The sequence below is a fragment of the Tympanuchus pallidicinctus genome, unplaced genomic scaffold (genome assembly GCF_026119805.1).
Source record: "Tympanuchus pallidicinctus isolate F22 unplaced genomic scaffold, pur_lepc_1.0 scaffold1, whole genome shotgun sequence".
Taxonomy (NCBI): domain Eukaryota; kingdom Metazoa; phylum Chordata; class Aves; order Galliformes; family Phasianidae; genus Tympanuchus; species Tympanuchus pallidicinctus.
The window spans coordinates 56,825,210-56,846,915 of record NW_026294618.1 but is presented as its reverse complement, the minus strand read 5'-3'; the positions used below and the strand labels follow the sequence as shown (position 1 = coordinate 56,846,915).

Below are 21,706 nucleotides of genomic sequence, written 5' to 3'. Positions count from 1 at the left end.
CATAATGGCTTGGAAAGGACCTTAAAGATCGTTCAGTTTCAACCTCTTTGTAGAAATGACCTCAGACCTCTTATCATTCTCAAGTCCCTCCTCTGGACACTCTCCAGCAGTTCCAGATCTCTCTTGTGCTGGAGACCTCATGCCTTGACAATCCAGATGGGGCCTCATGAGGGCAGAGCAGAGGGGGACAGTCACTTCTCTAGCCCTGCTGGAAGGGAATAGCCCACCCATATTTGATGCAGCCTGGGGTATAGTTGGCATTATGGGCTGTAAGCACATGCTGTTGGCTCATGTCCAGCTTTTTATCCATCAGGACTCTGAGGACCCTCTCTGCAGTGCTGTTCTCAACAAATTCTTCTCCAGCCTGTACTCATTTTGAAAATTACCCTGATTCAGGTGCTGTCCCTTACGCACGGATTTGTTAAACACCATTAAGTTCACATGGACCCACTTCTCAAATTTATTCAGGTTGCTGGCTATTTTGTATTTTCTCAAATGTGCTCCAAATCTGAAGTTGATTGCAGACAAAAGAAGCAAACAGAAATTCTGATGGAATGCAGTACTTGTAGACACTTCGAAGTCCAGAATGCTTATAATCAAACATCTTTTATTGATAAACATAAATGGATTATCACATTGATTCTGTGAGGTAGTTTTTAAATTTTTGAATAATTTAAATTATGAATCTCGCATATTTTATCATAAAATCATTCAATTCTATTCAAAAAACTATTGTAGAAAATTTGTTTCAAGTCTCTTTTGATCCCAACAAGTGCAAAAAGTAGTTTTTTGCTCATGTTTTCTGTCTTAATTGAAATCAAGGCCTTTAAGGACCAAAAGATATTTAATTTTAACAACAGCATACCATGACTGTTGTACTGTAAAAAATGATATGAGGTTGAATATTTTCTTTATATGTGCTTCAAAATAGTCGGAATAATAATTTGTATAGTTGGAGATTGCAGAAGAGTTACTTGGTGTAGAAGACACTGCTTAGGGAACAGCTTCTCAATTTCAGATTTTCATCTATGTGAGTTGAGAGATACATTCTTTTGGGACAAGAATTATACTTCCCTTTTGATCGTCTTGTTTGAACTATGCAGTTCTGGATATTGATGTAAACCGGGTTGTAATTAAGAGACAGAGGAGAGAAAGTAGTGATTCTGATATACCAAGCATCCCTGAGGAGTACACATAGTCATATGTTACTATAGATTACAATTGGTGAGAGAAAAGTCACCACTTATGACGCTTATCTGCAGGTAAAATATGAAGTATGATGGACTGTTCCTGAATATTCAGAAAGAGATCATACTGTAAACCATATTCGGAAATGTGTGTGCATTTTATTGTTTTTTCTTACTTGCAATAAAACAAGGAAGAAATATATTTCCAGAAGTGAAACTTCTTGGAAACTGTGTGTTTGAAATACTCTGGTTCAAGGAGCACTCGTGGTTAGAACTCATCCCTGGGGGAAACTGACAGAATTTAATTTATCCAACTGAATATTTACATGTCCAAAGTTGAACAGCTTCAAGAGAGCACAAGAGAAAAATCCTGAAATATTCTATGCCCTGCAGTTTGAGATCTTTCTACACTTGAAAAATGGTGTGTAATTATTTTCTACATTTCAAATAAATCTCAGAGGTGATAATTGAGTTAAATTCTTCAGTGACATAATACAGAAGAAAAAATATATACCAAGAGTTTCCTTTTTGCTTTTTTCTTAATGTTATGTGTAAGTATGCTCCCTGAAAAGTTTTATTTAACTTCATAAGTGAGTTAGTTAGAGAATAAGGAATTTATGATCCCCATTGGATTTTGAATAAATGCATCAATCTGGCAGGTGACTTCAAAAACTATACTGCAGTAGAGCAGAATATCTAGCATTTTCTTATCCATTTCTGACTCTTACTAAATTGTTTAAATGAGATGTTTGTGAATGCTCTGGCAGTCAACACCAGAGTTCTCTAAATAGTGCACTGGAACTCTCTAACTGGTGCATGTAATCCAGGTGCTGTGATAAGTACATACGTCTTCCATGATTGAACATGGAACAGAAACTGGAATTCCCCAGCTCATATATAGTTGTTGTTTGTTTGTTTGTTTGTTTTCTGTAAATTTTGAAAACAAATTATGCATGTTAGGGACTGGAGTTAAATGGAAAGCTCCACAATTTTCTCTTTCTTTGTATCTTACCAGCTCAAGGTGGTTAAGATGTTTTGGCTGACATTCACAGGATGGTATTATTTCAATGCCAGAGGCAAGGTTTCTTTTCAGTAAGCAATAAATCTCTGACTTTAGAATTCAAAGCATGTTGTCTGCTTTTGGGGAAGTATTGAGAGAGATTGTTTTTAGTACATTGTCATTTTGCTAATTTGGATAAATTTTTGGTCAGTATCTAGCATAAATATCTGAGGATAACGGTAGTACAATTTTAGAAAACCACGCTTTGTGAGCAAATCATCTAATACGTGTAACTTTTTTCAATTTTTTTTTTACTGCATTTAATCATCTGTTCATGAATACAACCAATAACATACAAAATAAATTACTTCTATCTCAGTGTGTAAATTGACAGCTTGGCTAAATATACATGTCATTTTGAAAGTAATTCTTCTTATTTATTTACATGAAAACTACCACAGATACAAAGAGCACAATAACACTATTTGATACAGTATATTCTGAGACACAAGACACTATTTTTTCAGTATAGTCACCACCATTAGCCAATCATTTTCACCAGCTTTGAACAAAAGCCTGCATACTGGACTCATACTGCTCCAGTGGAAGTGACTTGCTGTCACTGCTGCTAAAACACACCACGCACCACCTCACTGAGCTACATCCACTGTTTGATCTCCATCAACATTTAGCATGCATCAGTCAATGTCAGTGGGTGAAATTTTTTCCACATGGAGGAATTCAATGGCACACCTTCACTTTGTAAGCACATCCATGACAGACACTATTTTTTCAGACTGCCCCTCTGCTTCCATCTGTCACACAGCAACAAAATGTAATGGGATATTGGCAGAAAGTTTCAACTTCTGCTGCCATATCACTGACATCTGCCTCTGACATAATAGGCCAACATAATAAAATAGTGGGCATTACCTTCAGAGCAGCCCTTGTATATAGTTGGATTCATTTTTGCTTGCTCTTGTGCTTCCTGTAGTAGACCTGTTGTAAGTTTAATAACTACAATTGAAAATCTGTTTCTCCTATCATTTAAAGGTAATATTTTAAAGCAGTTAATTATTAAACAGAATATTTACAATTCAAACAACTCATCTAGGAATGGTTCTTACGTTTTTTAATTATTGCATGTTGATGAAATCAAGTTAACTTAATCACTGGATGTTCAGATAAGCAAAGTGCCTTAAAACAAAAAGGATGTCATTTAAAGAAAATAAAAAGTTTAAGACAGTGAGTGACAAGATAATCTAGCTATATTGGTAGGATTCTACAAAATTTTGGATCTTAATGAAGAATTCTGCAACTTCATTTCCTTTGAATGAAATGTTTATTAAATGCTGCTTGCATTTTTCTCTAAATACTTCAGTATAGATAAAAGAATGGATAGAAATAAGAAAAGCACACATATACTAGTATAAAATAGTAAAATCCTGGGCCCTTGCCCAGGAATCCAGACAGTCACAGTGGTGCTTCCTGACAGAGTAAAGCAGCAGGAGACAGCTAATCAGGCAAGTCATCCGTTATCATTGCAGTGCTTAGCCTGATTTAGTTATCTGAATAAAAATGACAGATTCAGGAGGAAGGCTCCTGGGAACTTGACTGAAAATGTTATGTTGATAATACCAAACATTGATCAGTCTAGTGGAGTACCTCTTTGTCTCCATGCCAACAGTGAATAGAAACAAAAAAGCAGGGGTTAAGGGGTGTGCTTTTGGAAAACTGATATCTGGGAAGATATTTTCTTCATAAACAGGTTTCATTAAAAACTGAAATAAGCCCCATGCCTAGGACAACTCATGCCTTTTCAGAATATGGAAGGTTTTATAATGTAATTTCAGCTTGTCAGGAACAATTTTCTTCTTTCCATTTAGGATTACTTAGAAGTTTAGCTTTAGCAGCTACAGCTCATGTCACTGGTTGCTTATTAACTTTATTCCAACATAAAGAGGAAGAAATAGACTTTAACTATTTCAGTACCAACTGTATGCCACTCAGTATTTCAAAATGAAACGTGGTTATATTTTTATAAAATATTAAACTAATTACATGGGCAAAGTAAAGACAGAAAAGAAAAAAAAAAGTTAAAGCAGGAAGTATGCAACCTAGAAGGGAAAAAAATGTACATTGTCTGAAAAACGTATAAGAAAATTTTGCCCGGAAACTGACGGGAGTGGTAATTTTTTAAAGAATGATCCAAACTTGGCTTACTTGCTAAATAAGGGTCATTAAAAAAATACTTGCTTAGCTTACTTGCTAAATAAGTAAGGGTCATTAAAAAAATAAGAAATAAAACAAAGAGAAAACCAGGAACACAGGCTTTAAGAGGATTTAATTGTTCAGAAAAACAGCAGACCATTATAGAACCTTTCAGTACCTTGCATCTGTAGAAATATTTAACATAGTATTCTTATTCTAGAGAGATGTGTAATGAAAAACTGAAATAGAAGCCAGAAGATACTGGCTCCCTTGTAGATATTCATACACCTTTGGTCCAACTTGTTATCTTTTTGAGACTCAGTTCCCCAGCTACATCTTTTGTATATCTTTAAAATTTAGATTATAAGATTTCTTTCTTCATAACAATCTAATCTGATCAAATTGCTTATTTTATATGCCTCATAATATATATTGTGTTATATGAGAGCTCATAATCATTCTCAAGTGACAGCAAACTAACATAGAGTAAACTTGTACTTGGATCGAAAGACTGAAATAAAAGATTCATTGCTCCATATTTGAAGGTCTTTTCAGAGTGCTAGCTTAATGTTCAGAGTTCCTAGAATTGACATGATGTGAGCTTTCCAGAAATCTGAGGTTCTCCCCTTTCTTAGAAGCAACAAAACAAGTTTTCAAAAACTCTTTTACTGAATGAAAAAAAAAACCTAATTTTACAAGTGATTTCATGACTAATTGTCCGATGACTTTACTGAAAATCTTTGTGCCATGCTTGTGTGTCATGTTCACAGAAACCCAAGGAGCCTGGTCATGTGAAAAAAGCTCAATGTGGTGATTGTAGGTTGGAAGAGACTTTGCTCAATAACAAAAGGAGCTTATCTTCACATGTTTACCACCTCCCATGCTGGAGAAGGGAGTGGTGTACATATATTGTAGCAAAAATTGCAACAAAGAAACTCGTGGCTGAACGATTATCTACTCCGCGTGGTTAAATCCATGCGCGTCACTGAATTTCAGCTAACTGGCTGTATCGAATCACATGCTTACTGGATTTTCATTCTGTGACGTGGAAACAGGTTTTTGGAGATACGGTGACCTGTTCTGAATTACAAAGATATTTCAGAACAAAAATTAAATCTATATGTATGAGTGTTGATCCAGTATTATTCCGTTTGGTCACACTTTTGTGTTTCACAAGACTTTGAGTAATATACAAACCTCTATAACAGGTTATTCAAGAAAAAATAGCATATGATTTGAGAGTTATTTCAACCACTTACCAGAAAAAAATAAATAATAATAATAATAATAATAATAATAATAATAATAATAATAATAAAATAGAAGAGGACTTTTCCAGCCTATCTCCAAAAAGTAATTTCCAAAATATTAAAAAATCATGTAAAACTGTAGAAATATGCCTTGTTTTCCTACAACAGATAAAAAATATTGTCTGTCATCCTTAGTTACAGATGCATTAAGCAGAGTGATGATGATAACCTTACTTTCTATCTTGGTGAGTTATTTCATTATATTTTATGCCATTTCTTATGCCAGTCATCAAATGGCACAGTTCTATAACATTTTTCTGCTCCCATTTAAAAGTTTACTTATAAGTTTTTAATTAGAAGTTATATAGATAAGCCAAATCTCCTGTAGCATTCAAAAATGAAAGACAAAACAGTTTGAACGTTTGTAAAGGAGATGACTTGTGCTGTAAACTGATTCCAGGGAAAAACTGAAGTTAGAATGAATCATATGACAGACAACACTTTATTTTATAAATCCTGCAAGTACATAACCATTTAATTCTTACTCTCACACTCAGAAAAATAAAATAAAAATAAAAATAAAAAAAATGCCAATAGAATCCTCTCCTTGTTTAAACATATTTCCAAATTGTCTGATACTTTCATTTTTGTAGCCTTCCACTTATCTGTTTTTCTGAGTCAACTGTTAATGGACTATTCCAGCCACTTGCAATGTAAAAATAAAAAACAGACTCATATTTCTTAGCATATAGCAGATCCCCAGAGATGCTCAGTAACCTATAAAAGTCAGATCAATCAAACTCCAAAAGGGATCTGTCCCAAGTCAGAGCAGAGCCTTGAGCAACACTCCTTGCACTTCCATGAGAGCAGATTAAAGATAGAGTAAAAAACTCTGTACAACAGTATCTGGGATGGAAGAGTGAGGAAATGTGAGGAAATAGACCTGCAGCCCCCAGCATCAGTAGAGAAGGAGAGGAAGAGGTGTTCCATGCAAAGAGCAACAGGTTCTTGTAACCCAGGAGAGGCCCATAGAGGAGCAGGCTGTCCTGCAGCCCACAGGATACATGACTGCATGGTGCAGATCTCTGCATGCAGCTGTGGAGGAGTGCATGGATTAGTAATGGATGGAGCCTGGAGGAGGCAAAGCTCATGGAGAGCCCTCTCGGGATCATCCCTGCCTGGAGATGCAGCCCATGGAGAGGGAATGTCCTGTGGTGGGAAAGGGCTGGGGTGCTGCTGCCCATGCGGACCCATGCTAGAACAGTGCCTGAAGCATGAGTGCTGTGGTATGAAGCCGTGTTGGAGCAGAACTTGGAAAGCTGTGGCCTGTGAGAAGCCCATGTGGGGTCAGTTCAGGAAGGACTGAATCCCATGGAAGGGACCCTTCATGGAACAGAAGAGAGCTACCATGAAGGAGCTGCAGATGATATAGTGTTATGGACCTCTAAAGGCTCCCATTCCTCATTTTCCTGCACTGCTCAGAGGGAGTGGTGAGAGAGTGATGTTTCATATTTTTTTTCCCCCTGGGGATAATTATGTTTAGATTACATCATTTTATATTTTTACCAAGATCTTTCTGGTTCAATCAACAAAATGAGATATTTCCCACAGTTTGCACAGTTTGTCTTCATCTGTCATCCTTAGAATTTGATTGTTTCTTTTATGTATGTTAGAACAATGATAAGATTCAGCAATGCAAAAATACTGTCTGATAACAATTTTTGTGACCTCACTGTTTTCAAATCAAGTTGCCATTTTTGCACATCAGTAACTGAAGGTAGTATTTCTCTTGCAGCAACCTATTATCATAATGTGAGAAAAGTCAAGAACATAGTTTGTTTCAGAATGCAGTCAGCAAAAGCACAAATAACAATTACGGAAGCAAATCTTTTTGTTTGCAAGTTAAATAGGTGAAGGTTGAAATCGTGAGAATTTAAACCATTTTAAAGACATTTTCCACTCTGTCTTTTCTACATATCTTTACTTCATCCTTTTTGTCAAAGGCAAAAAAGGAAAAGAGAATGAGTAAACAGCCTGAATCTATTTTGTAAGAGATCATGTCAGTTGTTATTAGCTGTAATATTATCTTTCACTGGAGTGGTTGAAGGCAAACAGAAAGTCAAAATAGTTGTATTTGTTATTTTGCTTTGTTATTTTTGAAAGAAGATTCAGTTAAATTTTTCCACTGACTTTAATAATTTTAAATGCAGCTTTTTATTAGAATCATTCACCATTTCCTGTAGCATTTTTAGAAAGCGGAAAGCTTTCGAAAGGAACACATGGGTCCAGTACCTCTGGGGGGTGGGAAGTTTCTACAGTGTATCATAAGAAATGTCATGCCTTTGAGAGCTAATATGAAAAACTAGATTTCATTCTATCTTTATCCTCTAAGCATAAGAAAATAATTATGAATTGATTCAATAAACTTTCAGAAGATATCTCATTTTCCATAAGTAGACCTCAAGGAACTTCACATTCTCTTTTTGTAGCAAATGGAGTACAAGTGATTGAAGATAAATGGGATGAAATGTCAGAGTCAGTAAAAGGAGGTAGTCCTTCCTCTCTGCTAAGCTCTGTTAAGATCATGCCTAGAGTGCTGGGTCCAGTGCAGGGCTGACTAGTCTTAGATCTACCTCAAGGCTCTTTCCATCAGGCAATGTACAGTTTAAGTTATTTTGCAATCTTTCTTGTAACTGTACTGACAAATGCAGCTCATCTCCAGTATTTTTTTAGAGTCATAGACATACTCTGCTTTTTTTTCTCATGATGAACACCAGTTTGCTATCACAAAGAATAATTGTTAAAACAGTACTCAGTGTTTCAGGAGTTCAGTCTATTCAAGATTACACTAGAAATTTCCTCACATAGATGGGTTTTTTGCCCTGCAGTTTTTCGTTCAGCTTTTGCTTTTATTCATGCTTAATGTTCTTGTTTGAAAACACTGGTTCCAAGAATCAGACTAGTTAAGCTGAGAAGGGACATTTGTAGATCATCTGGTCCAAACTCCCAGCTCAAGCTCAAATAGTTCACCCAGGACCATGTCCAGGTATCTTTTGAAGATCTTCAGCCTGTTCTTCATTCACCCACACAGTAAAGAAGTGCTTCCTCATATTTGAGCAGAACTTCCAATATTTCAGTTCTTGATCATTACCTCTTGCCTTATCTCTAGGAACTTCTGAAAAGAGGCTGGCTCCATCTTCTTTATACCACCCTTTAGGTATTTATAGATGTTTATAAGAGACATTGAATATTCTCCATGTTAAACATGCCAGATCTCTTGCCCTTCCTCATAGGAGAGATGTTCCAGTCCTTTAAATATCTTCATGGCCTGATATCGGACTTTTCCAGTAATTCCATGACTCTCTTGTACTGAGGAGCCCTGCACTGGACCCAGCACTCTAGGCATGATCTTAACAGAGCTTAGCAGAGAGGAAGGACTACCTCCTTTGACCTTACGCTAACAGAACCCTGAAATTGTTAACTTTCTTTGCTGCAGGATGCTGCGTATTGCTAATTTGTGATAAGCTTGGTGTCAATTAAGGACTACCACATTATTTTCTACCAGGCTTCTTTTCAACTGATTATCCCCAGTTGCCCCAGCACTTATTGGTGCATGGAATTTTTTTTTTTCCCAAGTTGTAGCTCTTTGCAATTCTTGCTGAACTTCATGAGATTCTTCTCTGTCCATTTCTCTAGCCTATACTAGTTCCTCTGGATGGCAGCATGACCCTTTGGCATATCAGCTAGTCGTGCCAGCTTTGTGTCATCTGCAAACATGCTGAGGTTATAAGCTGTGAAAGATCCTACACACTGCTCTTTGAGTTATCACCTTCTAAGTGTCCAAAGTAATTAAACTACTAGAAAAAACTTCTCAGACAATTTTTTTTAGAAAATCTCACAGAGTAATATTTCATATTAGTATTGTGATAGATGAATAAAGTGCAACAACCTATTACTAAATAATGCATAAGTCATATTCAGTATATATCAGATTGTATATTGAATGTGAGAAGGTATATTTCATCATAAAATCTATTCAGTACTGAAAAACTTGTGTCATGCTTAAACATTTTGCAGACCTCTCCCTAGCTGCAGTGGGATTCCAAATTCCTTTCTAGAATTTAAAAAACAAAGATCTTTAAGATGCTGTCAGTTAATGTCCAAGGCCTGTTAAAACGGGAAAAGAAAAATTCAGATTTTGTGAGTCTGTGTATCATTCAAAGTAACTACATGCAAGATACTTTCATCTAGCACAAATAGTTGATGGAAGGAAGGGAGGATATGTGAATTAATAAATTACTTATAATTATGTCAGTTTTTTTCAGAATTATTCATCTCTACAACGATGGCATGGTTGGCCTGACAAATAGTTTGGAGGACAATAGGAATTTCAATGCTTTAATCTGAAAGCAAAGAGGCAAAACACACTTGCAAGGAAAAAAATATAGCAGAGACACTAGAAAGCACCTCTTGAGTTGTAAGATGTTTCTGTTATACTGGTAATTAGACAAATAAAAGAAGATACACATATATAAACTGGGAGATTGATACAGGTGAAATAGTACAAAATATGATAACTGACAGTGAGGACTGTCAGTTTGACAAAAGGGTACCTGTTTGACAGATGTGATTTGGGTTGGGAAGAAACAGGAGTTTATGCTCTGTTAAAAAAATAAAAATAAAAATAAAGATTCAGACTTGTTTTCTTCCAACCTGGACCAACAAGTAAATACGTTTTACTGAAGACAATCTCAAAAAATTATGATTTAGAACCATGGAAAAAGTTTGCAGAATTCCCTGCTAAAACAGTTTTACTGCAATCAAGTAGAAAGAACTGCTAAAATATCTGATTTACTTTAGTAGCGCTATTACTAAAATGAACCATCACAACCATAAGTGCTAGTAGATGTACTATATTAGTTCTTCTATAATCCACCGATTTACATTTTAATATCTTATTCTAATCAAAGTAATATAAACACTTAAATATTTGACAGTGAATTAATCCAGTTATATAGTTTCCACTTAATACTTTTTCAGCTATACCTATCTCGCATTTATGACTTTCTTGAATACAAGAGGATTCATAGCAGGCAAGTTTTGTGTAGTAGAGGAAGTCTATGTATGTTTCAATACAGGCTATGGTTTGCAAAAGTAAATGACTCTTCTGTCATAATGAAGGACAGATCAAATTGCAAAAGTTGAATTTTCTTGTTTTCTTTCTAGTTTGTTTTGTGTTATTTCTTGAAGAATATGAGACTGAGATAGAAGATTCAGCATAGGGAAGAAAAGAGTTGGCCTCATAGTAAAAGGGCCTGAATGTTATGCTGCAAAATTCCTATCCTTAGTAAGGAATTCCTGCATTAAATTAAGCAATCTTTCACATGCAGTCATTAATTGTGCATTCTTCATATTCTGAGCCTGACCTGACACTGTGGGGTCTGGTCTACAGAAGTGTTCAGCTTTCAGGGATCTGACATAAAAATGCTGTGAACCTTTAAAGTGCATTGTGGTGCGTGCTAGAAAACCAGATTGCATGCCCTCAACTTGGACTCTAAAAATCCATTAATGCGCTTGACTTCTTTGTATCTCTCTAGTACCAATAAAATAGGGATTTACACTATCTCTTCACATCACTGAAGTGCTATGAAGAATAATTAATTTTTTTTTTTTTTTTTTGAGTGCTCTGATATTGTTGTTTGGGCATCAGAGAAAAAAAATGAGAGAAAATTAATAATCCTGTCTTCAGAATAAGCATGCACTACATAAATCCTAAAGCTACACATTTGACAAGGAAAATAAAATTCACTGAACAGTTAGTTTTCTAATTTCTTTATTCTTGTCCCTTCTTCAGTCACTGCTATTTTTTTTTCCTACAGTTACCAATGCTGTTTCACACTTGTCAGAGTCTGGTGTTGATAATTACCCTTATCTAGCTCTCCAAATTTCATCCTGAGGGAATATTCTATTTTCCTTTTCCCTTGCTTCCTGTCTCAACTGCCATTCTAAATGTAGACAACAACAACAAAAAAAGAATTTTTATTCATTGATGTCTTATTCTATTTTTTATAATTTATTTATTTTGTGTGTGCTACCAGTTTTCTAACTAGCTTGGTAGGAGAAAAAATATAACTTTTCATTTCTGTATTCAACCTGGCACAATAAATGTTAATCTTTATCTGAGCCTTTTGATATCATAAAATAAATATAAAAAAACAAGTAGTAACATAGCTGGCCTCTATTTTCATGTTGGAATCTTACAAGGCAAGTAGCTTTGTTCAACTGTGGCTTCATTGATTTCCTGGCAAATGAGAACTAAGAGAAGAAAAAGAGTGAGAATTGAGAATACTGTTGTGTATTTTTCTACTTTCCAGTCTGTTTAATACATTCCACTTCTAGCAGATGTCTTGAAGACCAATGTCTAGATTTTCTTTTTACTTAACATAATCTGTTTGTAAATATGTAACACACCAAATATTTCAGGAATATTCTGCCTGCGTTATTTCATGTTACAAGTTCTGTACATGTACTTTCCTTATCATTTTTATTGAGAAATGGGATTTAAGTCCAAAATGCATTCTGAAATATCAATCTGACACACTAACTTTGGTTAATCACTTCTCTAAGATAGTAATCTTTTGCTACTTGAAATTAAAATGGATTCGTAAGCTTTTTGAGCCAGTATTACAGATTACGTGGCTCTCTGAACTAGCTTCCTAATTAGCTGAGTTAACTGAGTACCTGTAAAGAGGATCAGGGTCATAAAAAAGGTTCTGAGTAAGTTTGCTGAGTGTTTTTCATATTTCTCGAGAAAATATTTATTTTATAACACTCCTACAACTATCTTTCATTATCACAGATTTAAAAGTAAACATCATAAATAAAAATTAACAGGAAGAGAAAACACTGAGGAAAGATATAAAAAAAATGAGACTGAAGATTTTTTGCATATTTGAACTGGGACAATTCCATTTGCCCTGATTTTTTTCTCCCAATTTTATTTTGAAATATACTTTATTAAACTAGTAACAGCTGTAAAAATTTTGAATACAAAATCCAACACAAATGTTGGAAGTGAAAAGCCCTCTTTCTGTGTTGCAAATGAATATAAAGATAACTGTTTACTAGCTAGGCAACTAGTTTACTGTAGAAATAAAGTAGAGGTATTTAAAAGACTGACAAATCAGACTAGCCTCATATTTAAAAACAACTATTTACTCGATAGTTACTTGTTAAAAATATACAAAAATATACATTAAAAAACTGCTTCTTAATTGCCATAAATCAGTTGATTAACACTAAATATAGAAAGTAACTAGTGCTGAACAAGCTCAACCTAAAGCAGCCATCACTACACAATCACCCTGAGGAATCAGTAGGCACTGAGAGCTGTAGCTCATCAATAAGGCCAAGGTAAGCAAAGGCCATTCCTTAGAAGAGATGGATTCAGGGTGAAATGTCTTCTTTCTTCCTTTCCTCATTGCTAGTGCTTTACACTTCTCTGTTCACTTCCCTGAAAGATAAGAAGAGGTTTAACTTGCTTTTAACACCTTATTTTTTAGGATCAAGACTTAGGAACATTTATCTTATTTTGCAGAATTCTCATTTTAACAGACACTGTTTTACTTTCTTAGTTCTTTGGTGAATTCTACTTCTTGCAAGTTGTCCTCTACCCTGTTTTTTCAACTATATCCAAGTTCTGTTTCCCCCTTTGGATCTGTTATTCAAATATTTAAGCTTAGCTATTACAGAATTTTATTAGTTATTCTACAAAGTTATGAAATGCTTAGATATTTTGCCAGTCATACTACTTCAGTGTGCTTTGCTTGGATTGAAAGCAAGAAATATTATGTTTTCCTTAGTATGTGGAAGCCATTATGAGTTCACTGGTATTGGCTTTGTCTACACTTTAGCTACAGTGAATCACAGAATCATAAAATCACAGAGTGACTTAGATTGGAAAGGATCTTAAAGATACACTATTTGGGTAAAGAAGATCTAGTTTAGCCTCCATGCCATATACAGGATTGCCAACCATTTAATCAGGAAAAGGTCAAGCTTCCCAGGGCCCCATCCAGCTTGATCTTGAACATCTCCAGGAATGAGGCAGCCCATGCTACACGGTGCAGTCATGCCTCACCACACTTGAAATAAGAGATTTCCTCCTAGCGTCTAAGTCTCTCTTGTTTTAGTTTAAATCTATTCCTGCTTATCCTATTGCTATTTGCCTGTGTAAAAAGTCATTTTCCCTCCTGTACATAAGCTCCTTTCAAGTATTGGAAGGCTACAGCAAGGTCTTCACAGAGTCTTCTCTCCTACAGAAGCCCGACTGTCTCAGCCCTTCTTTGTAGGAGAGGTAAATCTGTCTTCTACTATACTGGTCTGTCATTTTTTTCCATTTTCCTCATTTTCCTCTAATTTTATTGTTCCTGAATATCTTCATCACAAAAGGCATTGTATTTAGTGTATTTAGACAAAGAGCATCACTCTCATATATATATACACACACACACACACTTTATATATATATATATATATATATATATATATAAATCACAGTTACATTCCCACACATTTTGTTTTTGACCCTAATGTTTCCACTGAAAAAATGCACTGAAGAGCAGGCAGGAAAATTTCTAGACAGTGCCCATTACCTTTTATGGTAAAGAAGCCTGTTCATAAGTCTTCAGTATCTAAATATAAATAGATTTCTCTCAAAGATCCTGTAGGAATATTGATCAAAAACCCGTTCTCCAAAAGCCTCTATTATTTAATTTAAACATATCCATTAACAATCTGCATTCCCTATGTTCTTGTGGAGTAATGACTTTGTACATCTTCTCTAGCTTTCTGTCATTTGCATTTGTTATCTCTTCCAAACTCATTCAGAAGTATCCCATTTCCTGATTGCACCTGTCTTGGTATTTTGTCTGGAAAACATATCTTACAGAGGTTCTCAAGAGAGTCATGCTTTGCTCATTGTACAGGGTGTGATGTTAAAATCACTGTAGTAAACAGTGCAGTGGAGGAACTTCAGAACTTCCCAGTATCAATATTAAGAAATTACTCAAAACCAGATGTCTTCATTCATTGTTAGAAAGTTATCACTTACTATAACTTGGAATTAGAACTGTGTTAGGAAGTTCTCATCATGGCTCTCTGATGGAAAATGCTTTTTCCTCAAAATCAGATTTTTCCACATACACACACACAAAAATATATATATGCTCTATCTGCGGTTACAAAAGATCTACAGCTCTTCACTTCTCAATCTTTCTTGCACAGTAATCAAGACAAACCCTGGTTGTCTAAGGATGCCAAGAGAATCATTGTGCCAATCTCTCTATTGCATTTGTACATGTACATTTTTAGTTTCCAGTAGATGACTACTGAAATCTTTAAATCCCTACATATCTAAAAGAACTCTTTAACAGCAAGTGATGATTTTCTAACTATACATTTCCAATGAAGTCAAATCCACATTTCCTCTTAAGTCAAGAGTGCATTTGCTACATCTTTTCCTCCCTAATATGCAGTTCAAATTTTTAAAATAAAATCAGAATTGGCAACATTAACTGTGGCTCTGTGAGTTTAGTTTGATATTTTTCTCTTATTTTTTATCCAGAAATAACACCAAAGGTCCGTAGTATGACAAATGATTGAGTCTGCCATCCAAGTCAAAAATTTTCGGAAAAGAACCTCTTTCAGGATAATTCTTCCTGCTTCCATGTGCACTAAAAATACTCTGAGGAAAGAACCTGTCATCATATTTTAGTTTCTCCCTTTTGATGCCTGCCAGAACTCATAACCCATGCTGCATTTCTATTAATGAAAACATTTCTTATTTTTTCTAAAATAAAAACAAAATTTATTTTTAAAGACAAAAAGGTTAGCTCAGATACTGTAAATTTTATTCAGACAAATAGATTTTTTGTTAATTTATTAACCTGTAACAGTGCCAGATTTGAGATTTTTTTAATGTTGAATTTACACTGGAAAAGAAATCAACCTATGCTTTTTCCTGTCCAAATGGAGTCTGAAAACTTGCAGTCTTGAAAACCTAAAGCTGAATGTTATTAACATTATTACTGAAATGTAGTTTTAGTCCAAAGCCTATAAATGTTTTGTTTATCTGTATTTCAATCTTTTAAAAGTTTTGTCATAAATTAATTTGATTCTAAAGCACAAAATCATTAAATCATTCAAACAATATAACCACAAATGAGATCTTATGTTTTTGTAAGATTACAAATGGTTACCTCAGTAATTCCTAGGGAAAAAAAAGATTTCACTGTGAAAATTACATGTATCAGAAATTACCTTTTCACATTTACAAACTCAATTACAACAAAATAACACTTTCCTAATATAAGAGTTTACATGCTGCTATAAACCCACTGGCTTTCTTAATGTTATTGTGATATTTGGAAGGTAATTATAATTCCTTATTTCTGTCATCCCTAAGTCGTAGTAATGACTTAGTAATGACATAGATAAGTCATAGTAATGAACAGTCCTTGGAAAATGGTGTCATATGTATATTTTCAATGTCTTCTTTCAAATTATATTCATTCATGTCATTCTACAAGTGTCTCAACAAGAAAAGAAAAGTCCAGCAGGCCATAATCCCCTCTAGAAAGGGGCATAGGCAAGCTGGTAACAACAGACAAGGAGTAGGCAGACATACTTGATAACTCTTTTTGCCTCAGTCTTCTCTGATAACTGCTCATCACACAGCCCTCAGATTTTAGGTTCAGTAGGATTAGATTGGGGTAACATTGTCCCTCCTGCTGTAAGCCAAAATCAGGTTCATGGTCACCTGAACATTTATAAGACTATGGGTGCTGATAAGATACATCCCAGAGTTCTGAGGAATCAGCTCTTGTAGCTGTCAAGTCATTCTCAATGATATTTGAAAAGTCATGGAAATCAGATGAAGTCCATGGTGACTGGAAAAAAGCACCATCACATCCACTTTTAAGAAAGGCAGAAAGCATATAGGATGGAGACCAGTGATGAGTGGTGTCCCACAGAACCAATAATCTATGATAGCTTCATTAATGACATCAATAAGGGTGTTAAGTGCACCCTCAGCAAGTTTGCTGATGACACTAAGACGTGGGGTGCAGTCAACATGCCTGAGAGATGGGATGCCATCCAGAGGAACCTAGACAGGCTTAAGCAGTGGGCCCAGGAGAACTTGAGGAGGCACAATAAAACCATGTGCAAGATCTTACACCTGGGTAGAAGCAACCTCCACTATCAGTAAAAACCGTGGGATGTAAAGGTTTGAGTGCATCCCAGCCGAAAAAGACCCAAGGGAAATGGTGGATGGTAAGGTGGATATGAGCCAGCAATATGTCCTTACAACCAAGAAAGCCAGCCATATCCTGGGCTGTATCAAAAGAACTGTGTCCAGCAGGTTGAGGGAGGCGATTCTGCCCCTCTGCTCAGAAATGGTGAGACCTCACCTGGAGTACTGTGTCCAGATGTGAAGTCCTCAGTAGAGAAGAGACATGGACCTGTTGGAGGATGTCCAGAGGAGGATCACAAAAATGATCCAAGGGATGGAACATCTCTCCTATCAGGACAGGCTGAAAGAGCTGGGGCTGTTCAGCCTGGAGAAGTCTCTGAGGTGACCTGATAGCAGCCTAGTATTTAAAGGGGAGCTACGAGGGGTATTGGCTTAAAATTTAAAGAGGGTAGATTTATTTTGCATTAAAGGAAAAAATCTTTTTCAGTAAAGATGGTGAGGCATTGGAACAGGTAGCCAGAGATGCCCTGGCATTCCTGGAGATTTTCAAAGTGAGGCTGGATAAGGCTCTGGGCAGTGTGATGTAGGAGTAGATGTCCCTGTTCATTACAGGGAAGTAAGATTAGATGACCTTTAAATGTCTCTTCCAACTCTAAGGATTCTATGATTCATATCATGGTCTTGGCTATGCTAATCAGTGTATGTTATTATTCATATCTCAGTACTTTCCTGGTTGAAGTGGACAAGTTACAGTTTCTTAATTTTGTTTTTCCCTATGTACCTTGGCAGGTGGTTCTTTCGGGTCATACTTGCCACTTATCGTATGTTTGTACTTCATAATAAGATAGAAGGCTGGCCTTAGTTGCTACTAAACAAATATTGTATTATTTCACGAAAAGATAACCAGAAAAAAAAAGTTAAAACACAGCTATTTGAAAAGCAGGAGAAGAAATCTAAAGTAAAGCTTCAACAAAATACTTAATTACAGCAGTTCAACTCCGTTTTCACTATCCTTATTCATTTTAAAAAAAGTTTAGAATAAGGAAATTTTCTTCCTTCGTGCAGATGGCATTAACTTTCCTGGCTATAACAGGCTTCCACAGCAAACTGCAAATTTGTCTAAAATGCTAGTGGATAACACAATCTGTGTGGAAATTTATCATTTTGCTCAGCAGCCTTGAGACAAGTGATACTTCAATTGATCCAAAATCCTTCATTCACTCTCTCTTTGAGAAATGTAACCTAAAAGCAGGTACACAGATGACCTTTCTCAGTTTTACATGATTTTTACTTCTATGAAATAGTCAATGACACTATATTTACACTTAGATATGGTTAATTTCTGTGCCTTAAAAAGCGGAATATTAAGTAAGGAGCAGCAGCCATGCCATTGCTTTTTTTTTCCCTTGCACAATCTCTGAAACATAACTGAAAAATGGACCAATTTTCCAGTAAGTGGCATATTTTAGCTTTCTGTAACGTGTGGAATAGCAAGCTGAGACATCAATATGTCTTCAAAATCACTTAAATGCTTGTCATCAAAGCAAGGATTAATTGCTTCACAGTAAACTTGAACACAAGTATGTATGTGTTTCAATTCTTCATAAAATATGATGATCCTAGAGCTTTGACAGGTGCCAAGCCTGACATCTCAGGAGACTGAAAAACTGTACTTAGCGATAAAACACAGAGACCATGGAGAGAAAAACTCAAGCATGACTCATATCCATCAAATCACCTTTCCCCCAAACGTCAATTACCACTTCTAAACTTCAGGGGTACCTTTGTTTCATTAGACAAGCACTCATTATCTGTGATCACAGGAAACTCTGATAACTAATATCCATGATGATATCAGCAGTCTGGAAAAAAAAAAAAAAAAAAAAGAAGTCCAATGAATGGGCTAGAAATTGTTTACTTAAAAACTATGTCTCCAGAATCAGCATATTGACATCTTTTTCACAGTTGCTTCCTTTTCACAGTTCTCTTCTGGCATTTCATAGCCTCAAAGTGTCTATTGTAATTTCACTGTGGGTTTTCACTTCTTCCATATCAAATGAAAAAATACCAACAATCCTGAAAACGTTCATGTAAATAACACAAGAAAAGAATTAAGATGACTATTCTGACTCACTCCAGAGGAGAGTAAGTTGTTTCTTTTGCCTTTTGCTTCCTTTTTCAGACACATGCACAACAACAGCAGTCATAAGCCACTTACTGAAGTGATATGTAAGCCTTCAGTCTTTAAAATTTTGCAAAGATTTGACCAGCCCTCTAGCTTTTCTTGCTTTCTGTCTTTTTCATTCTGCTTCCTCATTTTTCTGCTATTTGAATTCATTTAAATAAACAGTTCATTAAAGATGGAGAATATGTTTGTCTTACAAACGGTTGTCAGGACCTCACCAGCACTACTCCCTGCAAATTTAATGAAATCCAGGCCTTTGTTTAAGAATTCTTAGGTGTAACAAAACCAGGCTGACAAGAAACTCTTTGGGCTTTTTTACTTTTTTTGGGTTTTTTTTTACAGCTTCATTTTGTCTTTATTCTCTGCTCATAAATAAGTTAAAACACCTTTCATATATTGGTAAAAAAAAATACTTGAAAAAGATTCCACATCAGGACTTAAACATGACAAGTAATATTTTAGATTCCCCAGTAATGTCTCATCCTGTATGAGTGGTAAAAGTAGTACTTTTTTCAAGCTTGCCTAGATTTACAGGTATGACATTTGAAATATTATATGCATACAATCTGCACATGATCTTTCAGGTAAATAAAAGAAAAAAAAAAAAAGAAGCAAAACCAAAAACCAAATTTAAACGTACACACACGATTTTAGCAAGTATATCTAGCCTTTAAATATCAGATTTTCCCAGAGAGCTTATTCTCCCTAGTTCTGCAGGAACAGTCAGTGACTGGCTTATCACCACAGCAGGTCACTGAGCTCTGTATAGTGGCTGACAAAGTATTTCAGTCTGCTTTAGGACTAACTGTTCTTCTTAAGGCATAAAACCTACAGTACGTTGACTGTAAAAAATGATTAACTAATTTTCAGTTTGTTTGTGGACAGATCACCATTTATAGTACAAACAGACAAATCACTTCAAACGGGAAGAACACTCAAAGTTAAGTGGTATATTTCTTCAGCTGATACCCAATGACCTTTCAAGATGAAAGCATAATAGTCAACAGAGAAAAAGAAAAAAGCCCTGTGTTCTGTTTGCAAGGTTTAGAGGTCACTTGGCTACAGAGAGAGCAGGATACAATGGAGGCTGCAGAAAACTCTGAAGAGGCAAACATGGCGGTTCGTTTAGAATTTTTTCTTCTGAGCCTCACCATTCACCACTAGCTTTCTTCATTTAACAAGTGCCTCTGTTCCCCAAACTGAGGATCCGTTCTGTTTATTGTGTGGCTGAGATTCCACTTATGTATCAGCTGTCTATCTGCACTCTTCTTTGGGAAGCAAGTAATTGGTCAAATCCAAGAGCAAAATGGCATGCTTATCCCGTTCAGCTGTCTGGTGATCATATGACAGTGCTGAGAGAATATGAGGGAAGTCCCACAAAACAAAGTAAGATATTATTCCCAGTGAAAACCTCTGGCTACATGCACCTCTTTCTATCAGTACAATCAGAGTCTTTGTTCTGTCTTAAATCCTGGGAGTCAGCTCACTTCTCTCATTGAGAAAACTCAAAGTAATTTCCCACACTTGTAGCAAGGCATTCCTAGGTCATAAAGGTTGTTCTGTCCCCTGAACACAGAACAATGTTTAGACAGAAATAGAATATTAAAACCAAATTCTTTTTTTTTTTTTTTTTTTACTGACACTCAGAAGTTATACTCTAAAAAGTGGAGTGGATTCTTGTTAGCAAAATGCATTTCCATCAACAGAAATTAGTTTTGACTATACAGAATATGCTTTCACAAACACTTACCAGCTTGATATAAAACATTCTGTATTGTTTCTTTCAAAAAAACAAATAGGATTTGTCAGCACAAGGCCTGGAAATACCAATTATCTTCTATGCATTTTACTTTCCCATGTTTTCGCTACTACCCATAAACACCTCCACAGGTTATATAACCACCAAATTAACTACATTTCTCCCACATGTTGGCTTAGAGAGTCCTTCTAACTGCTGAGAAGTGTTAACTCTTTCTAGCAGTAGCCACCAAACTGACCAGCAATTTAAATGGCAGAAGCTGGCATTCCAAATACACCTTGGGCACTGTCATTAGAAATTATCTTTTGTCCCTATACTATTTCCTCTGCATTAAAAAACAAACAAACACAAACACTGATGAACATGGTTCAGTTTTAATATTAGACCCCACATTGTACCACCACCATGTTTCTTTATTTTAACTCTCACTTGAAATATGACTGTCATGGTTTTATGATTTTTGGTTTTCGGTACTGGGTGTCCTGGTGGACGACAGGTTGGCCATGAGCCAGCAGTGTGCCCTCGTGGCCAAAAAGGCCAATGGCATTCTGGGGTGCATTAAAAAGAGCATGGCCAGCAGGTCGAGGGAGGTGATCCTCTACTCTGCCCTGGTAAGGCCTCATCTGGAGTACTGCATCCAGTTCTGGGCTCCCCAGTACAAAAAAGACAGGGATCTCTTGGAAAGAGTCCAGCGGAGGGCCACAAAGATGGTGAAGGGCCTGGAGCATCTCTCCTATGAGGAAAGACTGAGTGAATTGGGTCTGTTCAGCCTTGAGAAAAGACAACTGAGAGGGGATCTGATCCAGGTTTGTAAATATCTAAAGTTTGGGCGCCATAGTGGTGAGGCCAGTCTCTTTTCA

The 21,706-nt window shown here is 35.9% G+C and overlaps 1 long non-coding RNA gene across 1 annotated transcript; it reads right to left on the bottom strand.

Moving 5' to 3' along the window:
* Nucleotides 1-12,803: 12,803 nt before the first annotated feature.
* Nucleotides 12,804-20,943, bottom strand: LOC128084007 (uncharacterized). The gene is made up of 3 exons (XR_008208304.1): nucleotides 20,838-20,943; nucleotides 18,685-18,764; nucleotides 12,804-13,161 (listed from the first exon to the last, which is right to left on the bottom strand). It is a non-coding gene; the product is annotated as an uncharacterized LOC128084007 (long non-coding RNA).
* Nucleotides 20,944-21,706: the final 763 nt, after the last annotated feature.